Source organism: Hipposideros armiger, unplaced genomic scaffold (assembly GCF_001890085.2).
Source record: "Hipposideros armiger isolate ML-2016 unplaced genomic scaffold, ASM189008v1 scaffold_96, whole genome shotgun sequence".
Taxonomy (NCBI): domain Eukaryota; kingdom Metazoa; phylum Chordata; class Mammalia; order Chiroptera; family Hipposideridae; genus Hipposideros; species Hipposideros armiger.
In genome coordinates this window covers 2519121-2533574 of record NW_017731446.1, presented here as the reverse complement: position 1 = coordinate 2533574, position 14454 = coordinate 2519121, and the positions used below count along the sequence as shown (strand labels likewise).

Sequence of the window (14454 nt, the reverse complement as noted above, 5' to 3'; positions counted from 1 at the left end):
CACTTTTGCAAACTGGATTACTTTTAACTTGAATTCAGCACTGTGCGAAAATCTTTTCTGAGCCATTTCTGGGCAGAACGTGGCAAAACGTAACCTACCGTAATACACCGGTAACAAGTGCGAAACAATGAGCGCAAAGACAACAAGTGCGAAAAAGTGGGAAATGCAAGTAAAAAAATCTACAACCACTGTATAAGACGCACCCAGTTTTTAGACGCCAAATTTTTTGAAAAAGGGTGTGTCTTATACATGAAGGAAATAGGGTACTTTAGCCTCATCTGTTTCCCTGCTGCTACTCAGAGATCCCAGAATCATCTCTAGATTATAAAAAAATTAAAGAGTACAAAACTAGCTATAATCAACACTACTCTTCAAATGGAGAATTTACAAGCTTCTCTCATAATTAAGTGGTATTTATCCAGGGAATTCCAAGGTGGTGTGACATGTAAAAATGAATCAATGTAACTCACCATGTTCATGAGCTAAAAATAACCCACCATATATGCATTGCAATACGTGTAGAAAAAAACACTTAACAAAATGAACGACCATTCATTATCAAAAACACTCAGAAAAGAATAAAAGGGAAACTTAACCAGATGAAGGGCAGCTAGGAAAACTCTACAGCTAACATTGTACCTAACAATAAAAGATGCTTTCCTCCTAAGATCAGAAAAGTGCAAGGATCAGTTCTGCCTCCACAGGAGGAATCCGCTTGATTATTCAGTAATAGTCCCTCTTTTGAGTTGAACTCATTTTAATAGGTTGTAATTTTAATAGCCCTAGGCTACTGCAATCTCTTGGATGGTGTGGGACTGGCAATCAGTATAAAATATATACACTTTAAACTTGGTGTGTAAGCAATGAATGAGCTGGTCACGTGGAACTGCTCTGCTGAGGATGTAAAGGAACAAGTGGGGATGTGTGGCCAACCTTATTTACCTGCAAGGACATGAACAATTCATCCAACAAATGCAACCCTCCCAGCAGCTGCTGATCAGGCAGCTTCCCAGAGGACTGCATAGAGCTTGCAGGCAAATATGGCCTCTTTTCACATACCAGAAATATCCAAAGGTACAGCCCACCCAAAAACAGGTGCCTTAGATAATTGAAGAATCCCTGATCTTCACCAAAGGTTCTGCTGGGCTTTCAACACCACAGATAAGGAAGCCCTGATTTACAGTATTCTTATCTTTCATTTTTCTTAATAAGGCACAATTACATGACTTATAACAGGATATACACATACTCAGCTGCTTTTCAATCCTCTACCACTCCCTTGGTTACAAATGAATATAATTATCTTCAGGCTTTTCTTCTTTTAATTATGTAACTTTTAAACCCACTCTTAGACATATGTCTTAAGACAAAAAGCTCAGAAACCTTCTTTACTAAATACCTTAACTTCAAAAGTATTTTGGATACCTTTTTAAATACTTTTGCTTCAAAAGTATTTAAGATAAGTTCCTTCTTTATATACTGCTCAAAGTTTAGATAAATAAACATTTTGATTAAAAGTCTGGAAATGTTATGGCAGTTCGTCCTTTATTGAGTATGTATAAGTGTGCTAGACACCAGGCTAGAGTCTGAGAACAAAGGTATAAAAAAGGAACCGACATTCAAAGAGCTAGTAAAAGAAAAGGATGATGTATAAAGAAATACAACATAATCAGGACAATATAATGTACATGGTCCAAAGTTTAATAAAGGCGGCACAGTCACAGAGGAATTTGTGGTCAGCTAGATTTTAAAGAGTGAATAGGAATTTGCCCAGTGGCCATAGGAATTACAGAGAGAAGGAAGGACATACATTCCTTCAACCAAGTTCCTTGTTTGGGAAAGATACCATGGGACAGATACTTTGAAATACCTGTCTTAGATAAATAATGATGAATAAGACAAAGTTTCTGACTTTATGGAGTCAGGTGGGGAACAGTAAGTAAACCAGTAATTAAAATACAGTGTGACAAATGCTGTAATAGAAATAAATTGAGATGTTAGAGGCTTATGAGCCAAGTGGAACTAAGACCTAAACTTAGATGCAAGGAACAAACAGAAATTAGCAAGGTGAAATGTATGTGTGTCAGGAGTGAGATGGAGGACAATGTCGGGGAGGCATGACATGCCAGGCACACAGGACAGACAGAGACAGAGACAGAGAATGTGCCAGAAGCACAGGTGTCTGAGATAAGGCTACAGTGAAAGCAAGAACTATCATAAGGGATCTTTTAAATTGGAGTTTGGACTTTATCTTGAGGGCAATAAGGAACTAGTAAATGTTTCTTTTTAAAACATGGAAAGACTTGTCCAGATCTGTGTTTGAGAAAAACTGTGTAGCTGTAGTACAGTGAATGAAATAGAAAGAAATAAATCTGGAAGTAAATATAACAAATGCAGAAATGCATACATGGTTTATAGTAGCCTGAACTAAGATAGCAGCACTGGAAATAGAGAAAATGGGTAGGGAAGGCCAAGAGATTTAGGGAGTGGAATAAACAAGCCTTGTCAGTGATTTGATTGGGAGTAGAAAGGAAAAGGAATCCAAGATAGTGGATGCCTCAGTTTCAGGTTAGGGCAAAGGGTGGATGCTACTACTGTTATTCAATAAGAGAAGGAAAAGGGGAGAGCAGATTTTGAGAGGGTGAAACGACTGCTTTCATTTTGGTCAGACTTAGTCTGAGATACATTTAAGTTAATCAGATGAAGATGTCCAATAAGCAGTTGGATATACAAAAACTCAAGACAAAGGTTTGGGTCAGAGACAGAGATTTGAGAATCATCCATATACAATGTAAATAATAACTAAAGCAATGAGAATAGATAAAATTGCCTGGGGAGAATATACAAAGTAAGAAGAAGTCCTAAGACAAAACCCCACAGAATACTAACACTTAGAAGACAAACAAAGGAAGAAGTAGGAGAGTACATTGAGAGCCGTCAGCCAAACAGGAAGATGAAAATATTAACAAGAGGAAAAGGTGTATGCTAGGTTTTATACTAAATGATTTATGTGCACTACCTCATTTAATCCTTATTCACTCTACGAGCAACTTATTATTGTTTGCATCATTATAGATGTGGACATTCTGCGTTAGAGAGATCAACTTGCTCAGGTTTACGCATTTGGTTGGGTATAAGAAGTGCAGCCAAAATTACACGGTAGTTCTCCCGAGTCCTTGTTCTTAACTGCTACACTGCACTGCTTTCTATGCAAGACAGAAAGTGTGGTACCACACACACAAAGGAAAACAGTGATTCAAAAAGACAGACACCATCCCAGTAGCAATGAACTCACCTAGCACCATGATCTTGGTTTCTCATAACTTTCACTATTAAAAGGAATCAGGAGGGCCAGCCAAGTGGCGCGTTGGTTAAGAGCTGGCTTGGGATGCCAGCTCTGAGCAGCAGGGCCCGGGCTGAGATCCCACATGGGGGCCAGAGACACTGCCCTCTACAGCTAAGATGGTGAACAACAGCTCGACCTGGAGCAGGGCTGCCGTGAGACGATGGTGTAGGCTGCAGCCCCTACTGCAGTGGGCTGCCATAAGCTACGGTGTATGGCTGGCAGCCGGCGTGAGCGGCCAGCAGTTGGCGTGAGCTGCCAAGAGCCGCCGTCCAGAGGCCAGAGACCGATCTGCCTCACCCAGGAAGAGTGCAATATATACCAACGTGAGCCAGTGAAGCAACGTCCTCCACAACTAGACTGAAAAACAAAACAACTTGTCTGTTCCCCTTCCCCCAATTCCCCAGCGCTGTTCCCCTCCAATTCCCCAATAAAATCTTTAAAAAAAAAAAAGGAATCAGGAAAAATGGCTGATTGATAGAAAGGTCAGGAAATATGCAGAATGAGCCAGGAGCATGTTGCAGTGCTAAAAAATAAGAAAGTGCTCAAAACTAACAACCCACCCCACAATGAGAGGAATATTTCAAAGGGACACAGAAAAACAACTGAAAGCTCCCAGTGTCCAGAGTTGTAACAAGTTGAGCAAAACAACAACAAAAAAAGTAGTGTTGGACTATAACCCAGAGTATAAACTAAATATCCATGAGTTCATACTGACATAGAATGAATGCATGAATGAATGACTATGAGACAAGTCTAGGGTACAGAAGAATTCCAAATAAATTATACAGATACTCTCCCTCAAGGACGTAGACCAAACTCTCCACTCCTCAAATGTGGGCTCTACATAATAACTTCCTTCCAAAGACTACGGTATAGAAAGTGGGGAGGGAGGATAAAGGGTCGCTTTACAGTAAGGAAACATGACAAGCACTGCCTCAGCCAAGTGATCATCGAGGTTCATCTCAACAATAGTTAAGCCATGTTCATAGTGTGTACCCTTGATATGTTGGGATAAAAATGGCACTATTTGATCTGTGGTCTTGTTCTCAAAAACCTATAATCCCAATCCAATCAGGAGAAAAAAAAACATCAGAAAAAATCCCAATTTGAGGGACATTCTACAAAACACCTGACCAGTACACCTCAAAACAGTCAAGTTATCAAAAATATGGAAAGTCTGACACAGTGTCAGTTAAAAAGGAGACTAAGGATGCATGATCATGAAATGTGGTATCCTGAATGCTTTCCTGGAACAGAAAAGGACATTAGCTAAAAAACTAAGGAAATCTAAATAAAGTATGGACTTGTGTTAATTTCAATGTATCAATGTTGGTTCGTTAATTGTAAAAACTATACTAGACTAACGTAGGACGTTAACAGTAGGGGTAACTAAGCGAAGGGTTTGAGAATGCTCCATACAATCTTTGTAATTTTTCTGTAAACCTAAAACTGTTAGAAAATTTAGTGGTTTTTTTTTTTAAGGACAAGTTAACAGTGTCAAATGCTTATAAACAAAAGACCAAGATCAAGAGCAGTTTCAGAGGATTAATGGAGTCATAAACCTGAGTACACTGGGTAGAGGAGTGAATGAAAGTTGAAAATGGGACTGTCAGTGTATAAGTTTCTTCCAAGAAGTCTGATAATGAGGGCGAAGAACAAATCAGAGCGGAAAGCAAACATCGAGTTGAAGAAAGTGGATTTTGCCTTTATTTTGTTTTTAATTAAGGTATAATTCACATCCCAAATATTCACCTTTTAAAGTGTACAAGGTGGGGCCGGCCAAGTGGCATGTTGATTAAGAGTTGGCTTGGGGGCCAGCTGAGTGGCACATTGGTTAAGAGCTGGCTTGGGACGCCAGAGGGCCCCGGTTCGGATCCCACATATGAGGGCCAGTGACACTGCCCTCCACAGCTAAGATGCTGAACAACAGCTCAACCTGGAGCTGGGCTGCCGTGAGTCACCGGTGACTGTGTAGGCTGCAGCCCCTGCTGCAGTGGGTTGCCATGGGCTACCGTGTGTAGCCAGCAGCCAGCTTGAGCGACCAGCAGCCACAGTGAGCGGCCGTCCAGAAGCCGGCGACTGATCTGCCTCACCCGGGAAGAGCCAACTTGGACCAGTGAAGCAACGTCCTCCACAACTAGACTGAAGAACAAAATGACAGCAACTTGTCTGTTCCCATCCCCCAATTCCCCAATAAAAAATCTTAAAAAAAAAAAAAAGTGTACAATGCAGGTGTTTCTAGTATATTTACAAAGTATAACCATCACCACTATTTCCAGAACATTTTGATTACCTCAAAGAGAAATGACAAAATTAAAGAAGACCTAAATTAACAGAATATGCTCATGAATAGGAAGACTTAGCATTGTTAAAATGTCAATAAAATCAATGTGGTCTGTAGACTCAATGCAATCTCTATCAAAATTCTATTTCATTTTCACAGAAATGGAAAAGCTGATCCGCAAATTAATGTGGAATTGCAAGGAGTCCTAAATAGCCAAAACAATCTTGAAAAAGAAGAATAAAGTTGGAGGACTCACAGTTCTCAACTTTGAAACAATATAAAACTACAGTAACACACAGTCTTTTTTGTGTGTTACTTTTTTTTTTTTTGATTTTTGAAATCAGTAAATATGTCCTCCAAATTTCTTTCTCCCCTTTCAAGATCGTTTTGTCTATTTTGGGACCTTTATATTTCCGTATGAATTATAGGATCAGTTTGTCCATTTCTGCCAAAGAGGCACTGGGGTTTTGGTAAGACTCACACTGAGTCTATAGATAAGACTGGGTACTAGTGACATCTTAACAATATTAAGAGTCTGCAAATCCAAGAACATGAGATGTCTTAGGTCTTCCTTAATTTTTTTCAACAATGTTTTATAATTTTCAGTGTACACATCTTGTACATTTTTCTGTTAAATTTATTCCTAAGTACTTTATTCTCTTTGATGCAATTTTAAATAGAATTTTCTTTTTTATTTTTATTTATTTTTCATTTTTTTTATCTGAGCCATCCTGCCACTTGTTGGCAGCTCAGTGGCAGCTCAGCTCAGGCCAGGCATCGAACCACTGTTGCTCAGAGCTCACATGCTTGAGTGAGCTCTTAACCAACTGAGCCACTTGGCCAGCCCCAGAATTTTCTTTCTTTTTTTTTTAAGATTTTATTGGGGAATTGGGGGAGGGGAACAGCACTGGGAATCGGGGCAAGGGGAACAGACAAGTTGCTATCGTTTTGTTCTTCAGTCTAGTTGTGGAGGATGTTGCTTCACTGGCCCATGTTGGTGTTATCATTGTGCTCTTCCCAGGTGAGGCAGATCGGTCGCCGGCCTCTGGACGGCCGCTCACGTTGGCTCTTGGCAGCTCACACTGGCTGCCAGCCATGCACGGTAGCTCATGGCAGCCCACTGCAGCACAGGCTGCAGCCTACGCTGTTGCCAGCAACTCACAGCAGCCCAGCTCCAGGTCGAATTGTTGTTCACATCTCAGCTGTAGAGGGCGCAGTGTCACTGGCCCCATGTGGGATCTGAACCGGGGCCCTGCTGCTCAGAGCTAGCGTCCCAAGCCAGCTCCTAACCAACGCGCCACTTGTCCAGCCCCCAGAATTTTCTTTTTTTAAAAAAATATTTTTCAGCTTTATTGAGATATAATTGACATATAATGGAATTGTGTTTTTATTACCATTTCAGAAGGTTCCTGACGAGGTATAGAAATATAATTGATTTTTGTACAATGATCTTGTATCCTGCAACCTTGCTACCCTCATATTATTTGTTCTAATAATTTTGTTGTGGATTCCTTAGGATTTTTTGATATACAGCATCATGCCATCTACAAATAGAGATAGTTTTACTCCTTCCTTCTAATCTGGATGTCATTTGTTTCTTTTTATTGCCTAATTGTCCTGTTTGTTTTTGTTTTTAACATGGGACAGTGCAGCATTTTTAAAAACTGATAGGAAAGAGGTAGTGTGAAGGTGGTAATCAATGGAATAAGTTCTCTAAGGAAACAGAAAGAAGTAGCCTTCAGAATACAGATGTGAGGATTAACCTTAGCAAGAGAAGTTCAAACATTTTAATTGTAAGAGGCAAAAGATGGGAGTGTATGGCCAAATGAAGCCTTCAATATCTTCTAATAAAATCCCATGTTTTCAGGAGATTTTAGGAAGATCTGAGGAGAATAAAGAAGGTCTGACACAGACACTGTGGAAAGAATTGGAGGGGAGAGAGATAGGAAAAAGGAAGTAGGGATGGAGGGAGGGAAGGTAGGGAAGGACGGAGGGAGCACAAGCAAGAGCACATTAACAAGGATAATGCAGATCAGGCAAAGCAGTGCTGAGGTTAAAGGTCTTAAATCCAGAAGGTTGAAAACCTTTGTCCAGCAACTGTAAGAAAGATGGCTGGACTGCTTCAGGGTTGGAGTTTTGCTAACAGAAGAGAAGAAAGGAATGGAGGTGTGAAACAGCACGACTTGTGTACAGAAATATAACAGTGCAATAAGAAATGAGATCTGAGGGGCCGGCTGAGTGGCTCAGTTGGTTAAGAGCGTGAACTCTGAGCAATGGGTTACCGGTTCGATTCCCACATGGGCCAGTGAGCTGCGGCGGAGCTGAGCTGCCACTGAGCTGCCAACAAGTGGCAGGATGGCTCAGCTGGTGAGGGTACACGCTCCTAGCAAGATTTCTGGTTCGACTCCGGCATGGGATGGTGAGCTATGCCCACCCGCAACTAAGATTGAACAGGGCACCTTGAGCTGAACGGCCCAGCGAGCTGCCGTTGGGCAGCCGGTTGGCGACTGGACTTGGAACTGAGCTAGCTGCGCCCTCCACAACTAAGACTGAAGGACAACAACTTGGCTGTTCCCCTTTCCCAAGTCCCCAACACTGTTCCCCTTCCCCAATTCCCCAATAAAATCTTTAAGAAAAAAAAAGAAATGAGATCTGAGAAGTAAGCAGGAACCACGTTCTTTCATTGATTCAACAAATATTTGAGTGCTTACTAGGTGCCAAGCATTTTTCTAGATGCTAGGGATACATAGGGAATAGAACCAAGTCCCTCCCCTCATGGAACTTACATTCTGATGGGGAAGACAGGTTACAAACACATCCAATGATGGATAGTAATATGTGTTTATTGTAAAATTCGAAGAAAAATGAGAAAAGTACTAAGAAAAAACATTACTAGTCCTAATGGACAAAACTAAAACAATACATTTTCTTCCATTATTTTTTTCTGTGCAGTTTTGTTTTTACATGATTATAATCATATTACATTTGTTCCTACTATTTTCAAGTTTGAGAAACCTTTAGTGAAAATTTTTAAAAACTGCATAAAGAGCTACAGGATAAGTAACAATTTTAGAATGTTGATTCAGCAAAATATGGTCAAACTAATATCACTTCAGTAACACGTTAAAGTGAATTTATATTTTACTAATCAATCCTCATCCACCTATATAGGTAAGATATCTTGCAATTAATCTAAGGTTAAAGGTTGAGAAACCACTGTCTACTTTTAAATTTATAACTTTGCTTTTTCACTTTGCCTTACACTTCAAATATTTTCCCTATATTACTTACTATAAGCTATATCTAAATATTGAGTTGTCGGAAAAGTCATGACATATTTTTTCTGTTTTTTGTTGCAAAAATGCATCATGGCTTTTCCAAAAACCCAATAGTTTAATAGCTATATTATATTCCATTGAGTGGAAACTTACTTATCCATTCCCTTACTGTCAGATTGTTTTCACTTATTACTGATAAATGGTATCACAATTAATATATTTTTTAATTACTTTCTAGTTCTTCTAGGATAACCATTTAGCTCTTATGGAACTAACCCTCTAGCAGATAAAAACTCTAAATTCTGGATAAAGCATAAAAAAGAACTATCTTAAAGCCAGGAGGGGACCATATTTAGTCACATTTGTTTAGCCAGGTGAGTTTTTCATTTTCTATGGCTTTTAGCTAGATAAGAAAGACACCAGTCTGTGCTATGCAGGGTGCTAACACTCCCACAGAAACAAACACACTCTTACTGGCTTAAAGAACTATTGCAGATGACAGAGTTTAGGATAAACATGATTACTGAAAAGGGGGGAAATTGGGAGAAGGAGAGACTCAGACAGGGGAAACCCCAAATTCTGTGTATAAACTCTGTCTCGATCTTTGACTGGCTCCTGAAGCACACATGATGTGGCAGACTCTCAGCATCCCAGCTAAGGCTAATAAGGTTTTTTAACTAAATTAAGATTTGAGTTGCCACTCTACCACAGGAAAGAGTTGGCAGTCAGAGTCCAATGAAATTAAGTGCCTACCAAAACAAAAAGAACAAAACTCTTTGGACAAATATAAACAAATCCAGAGTCTTTACAACACATTCACAATGTCCAGGTTATATCTGAAATTATTTGATATATGAAGAAATAGGGGAACATGACCCATTCTCCAGGGAAACGGCGATCAATGAATTTGACCCTGAGATGACTCAGACATTGAAACCAACACAGAAGGATTTTATACAGCAGCTATTCTAACAATACTTAGAATGTAAAGATAGTTTCATAATGAACAAAAAGAAATTCTCAGTAGAGAAGTAGAACCAAATGAAAATTCTAAAACTGAGAAATTCAATATCTGAAATTAAAAATTCATTAGCTACAATTAACAGGATGACGATGAATGGGGAAAAAAAATAAGTCAACTTGCGGAGAGATTAACAGAAAATTTCTAGTTTGAAGAACACAGAGGGAAAAAGGTGGTGGGGAAATAAATGAACCAAACGTCAGGACCCGCAGAGCAACAGCAAAAGATCTAACATACACACAGTTGAAGTTCCAAAAAAAGCAAAACAAGAGGTAGGAAAGAAAATTGCAGATGTATCAGTAAAAACTTTCTTAAACTTGGTGAAAGACATAACTTCAGAAGTTCAGTGAACCCCAAGCACAATACATACAAAGAAAACCACATCTAGGGGCCAGCCGAGTGGCACATTGGTGAAGGGTTTGCTTGGGAGTGCCAGCTCTGAGCAGCAGGGCCGCCAGTTCGGATCCCACATGAAAACCAGTGACGCTGTGCCCTCTCCAGCTAAGATGGTGAACAACAGCTCGACCTGGAGCTGGGCTGCTGTGTGTCACCTGCGACAGCGTAGGCTGCAGCGGGGCTGCAGTGGGTTGCCATGGGCTACAGTGCGTGGCTGGCAGCCAGTGTGAGCGGCTGGCAGCTGGCATGAGCTGCTGTGAGCCACGATAAGTGGCTGTCCAGTGGCCAGTGACCAACTGCCTCACCCGGGAGAGTGCAATGATAATACCAACATGGGCCAGTGAAGCGACACCCTCCACAACTATACTGAAGAACAAAAGGACAGCAACTTGTCTGTTCCCCTTCCCCAATTCCCCAATAAAAAAATCTTAAAACAAAACAGAACAACAACAAAAAAAACACACCACATCTAGGCACATCACAGTCAAATTTTAGAAACCAGATTTAAAAGTATAATTTATTTTTTTATAGTTAAGATTACTTCCCTAATGCAGACTCTGCAAAGCTTAATTACACGACCAAAGGAAATTAACTTTTTTAAATGTCTTCATCAATATCGCCAAATGTTTTCCCCAAAAAATTTCAGTGTGGCTGAGGCATTGTGGGTACAAATAAGAGTGGCAGTAATAAGGATCAAGATACAAGACATAATGTAGGATTCTGTAGGTAAGGATTTTGAAACTTTATTCTAATTTAAATAGGAAATTGTTAAAAAGGTTTTAGGCAAGGGAATAACCCAGGTAAAGAGTATTTATCTTAAGTAAATAAAATAAACAAAAACTTAGCTGACTAAAAATATTGTGATGCCAACATCATTAACTACTTGATATGAATAGATACAGATATGAGTCTATGTATGTGTGTACATGTATATATGATGGTATAAATATATACACATCATATATATAAAACTAACAAAAAAAGACAAACATCCAACGATAAGAAAATTGGAAATGTTTAATTATGATTCATAAACACAATGAAATAGTATGAAGCTTTATGAATGGTATTTATGAAGCAAGGAAAGTGTTTTTTACTTTTAGTCACAAAACATAAATACATGAATAATGAATGAAAAATCATAAACAAAAAAGAACCAATTATGTTAGGTGGTAGAATCATTTTTCTAATTTTCAAAATTTTCTATATTGCTACATCATCATTTTGATTAAGTAAAATACCTTTCTCCATCTTACTTCCAGTACAATTGTCATCTTGGGCCTGTAATAAATATTAACTGAATTTCATCCATTAAAAAAATAATTAAGAGAAACTTCTTTTCCAAATCCTGTTGGTTTATTTAATCTGGAGTTCTTTCCGCTGCCAACAGCCAACAGCTCAAAGGGTAACATTTTTCTTTTTAAACAAGTAGCTGTTTCTAAACCTGATTTCCCTAGGGGTTTTTTTTGTTTTTTGTGTTTTTTTTTGCCTATTAAATAATTCTCTGCCTCAGTCTTCTCCATTTGTTCCATAAAGTTTAACAAACTGAGGTTTTACTCTATAACTAAATTTTACTGGTCTTATTAATGTATATTCATGGCTGACCTTTATGACTCAATTTCTTACCCTTAAGATACTTAGTCTGCCATCAAAGACAACCTCCCTAACCTAAACCCTTATTCTTTTCCTTTGTCTTCTATGTTTTGAAGGCTATTTTTTCTACGTCACCCTTCCCCTTCATAACTTGGAATCATCTCCCTTCTTATTTTCAAGATCATTATTACATCACTCCATTAACTTTGCCCCACTACTCAATATCACAGTTCTCCATATCTACCAAGCTTTTGGTTCCCAGCAACTTCTCCTAACCTGAATATTACATTTTATTAGAGCAGAGATTCCCAACTTTGTGATGTGAATAGGCTGCAGGTTACTAAAATATGGATCTCCTCAGCCTTTGGGACAGCCAAGAGTGCCCTGGGGCAGTAGGCGCTCTTGGCTAGCTTTCCTCTGAGCTTAAGCCATGTCCTATGTTTAGCCCTAGTGCATCCAGATAAATGTTATCACTTTCTATTTACGCCATAATATGAAAAAAAAAATTGAGAAGCATATACAGGACTTCAGTAGACATTTCTCCAAAGAAGCTAAACAAATGATCAATACACACATCAGTAATCATTACAGAAACGCAAATCAAAACTACAATGAGACACCACTTCACACCCATTAAGATGAGGACTATTAAAAAAAAACAACCCAGAAAATAAATAGTATTGGTGAGAATGCAGGAAAATTGGAACCCCTGTGTACCATTGGTAGGAATGTCAAATAGTACAGCTGCTGCAAAAAACAGAATGGTAATTCCTCAAAAAATTTAGACATAGAGTTACCATATGACCCAGCGATTCCACTTCTTGGCATATACCCAAAATAATAAAAAGTAGGGTTTGAGATATTTGTACTCCCATGTTCATAGCAACATTATTCATAATAGCTAAAACATAAAAGCAACCCATGTTGTCTGTCAAAAGATGACTGGATAAGCAAAATGTGATATAGGAGCCCCCCTTATCCAAGGAGAATATATTCTAAAGCCCCCTTAATGGATGCGAAACCGTGGATAGTACCAAACCCTATATATACTATGTTTCTTCCTATTTATACATACCTTTTCACTTAAAGGAAGTACTTTAAGGCTTCTCTTTAGTATATCCAGATTGCCAGCATCGCTACCTTTGAGCTTTGGGGCCATTATTAAGTCAAAAAAGGGTTAATTGAACACAAACACTATGATACTGACAGTTGATATCAACAGTCGACTTCATAACCAAGAAAGCGACTAAGTGACTAAAAAGGACAGGGAATCTACAGTGCGGATACACTGGACAAAGGGATGATTCACGTTCTAGGCGGGACAGTGTGAAATTTCATCATGTTGCTCAGAACAGTACGCAACTTAAAACTTAGGAATTGTTTATTTTTAGAATTTTCCATTTAATATTTTCGGCCCACAGTTGACCATGGGTAACTAAAACTATACAACGGATAAGGTGGGATTACTATATATACATACAATGGAAAAGTATTCAGCCTTAAAAAGAAAGGCAATTCTGACATATGCTACAACACGGATGAACCTTGAGGTCATTAGCTAAGTATTACAAAAAAGCCAGTCACAAAAAAGACAAATACTGTACAATACACCTAGAGTAGTCAAAATCATAAAGGCAGAAAGTAGAATGGCAGTTGCCAGGGGCTAAGGGGAGGGAAGAATGGGGAGTTAATTATTTAATGAGTATAGAGTCTTAGTGTTGCAAGATGCAAAGGGTTATGGAGATGGATGGTGGTGGTCGTTGTAAAATATGAATGTACTTAATACCACTGAACTGTACACAGAAAAATGGTTAAAGTGGTAAATTTTATGTTGTGTGCAGTTTACCACAATTAAAACAAAATGAGAAGCATCAAGGCTTGAAGTATCTTTTGTATTGCCTCAAAATACATATTTAAGCCCCCAATAGTTCCATAGACCATTATTATCAAATCAGACATTTTTATACTGAAATTCAAATTTCTCTAATCTTCTCTCCAGAGTATATAGCTCACCTTAGACATAAAACCCTTTGAGGTAGCAGATATTTCCCTCACAGCTATTTGTACTATAATGGCATACATTTTGCTCCTACCTTGTATCATGGAAAATTTCAAACATATACAAAGGAAGAGAGAAAGGAATAATGAAACCTCACATAGCTATCACTTAAACAATTTATCAACTCATAGACAATTTTATCTATAATTTCACTCACTTTACTCTTCTTCCCCCAGCGGATTATTTTGAAGCAAATCTCAGACATCACATCACTTCAACCACACACATACATTTCAGTATGTTATTTCTATATACTAAAAGGTACTGTTGAAAGATACACATTGAGGGCCGGCCGAGTGGCGCAATGGTTGAGAGCTCGCTTGGGATGCCAGAGGGCACCGGTTCGGATCCCACATATGAGGGCCAGTGACACTGCCCTCCCCAGCTAAGATGCTGAACGACAGCTCAACCTGGAGCTGGGCTGCCATGAGTCGCCGGCGACGGCATAGGCTGCAGCCCCTGTGGCAGTGGGTTGCC

At 39.0% G+C, this 14454-nt stretch overlaps 1 protein-coding gene across 3 annotated transcripts in view; it reads right to left on the bottom strand.

The window, feature by feature from the left end:
- Window positions 1-14454, bottom strand: part of TFDP2 (transcription factor Dp-2) — a 144512-nt gene that overhangs the window by 102287 nt on the left and 27771 nt on the right. The gene's annotated exons all lie outside the window — the stretch shown is intronic.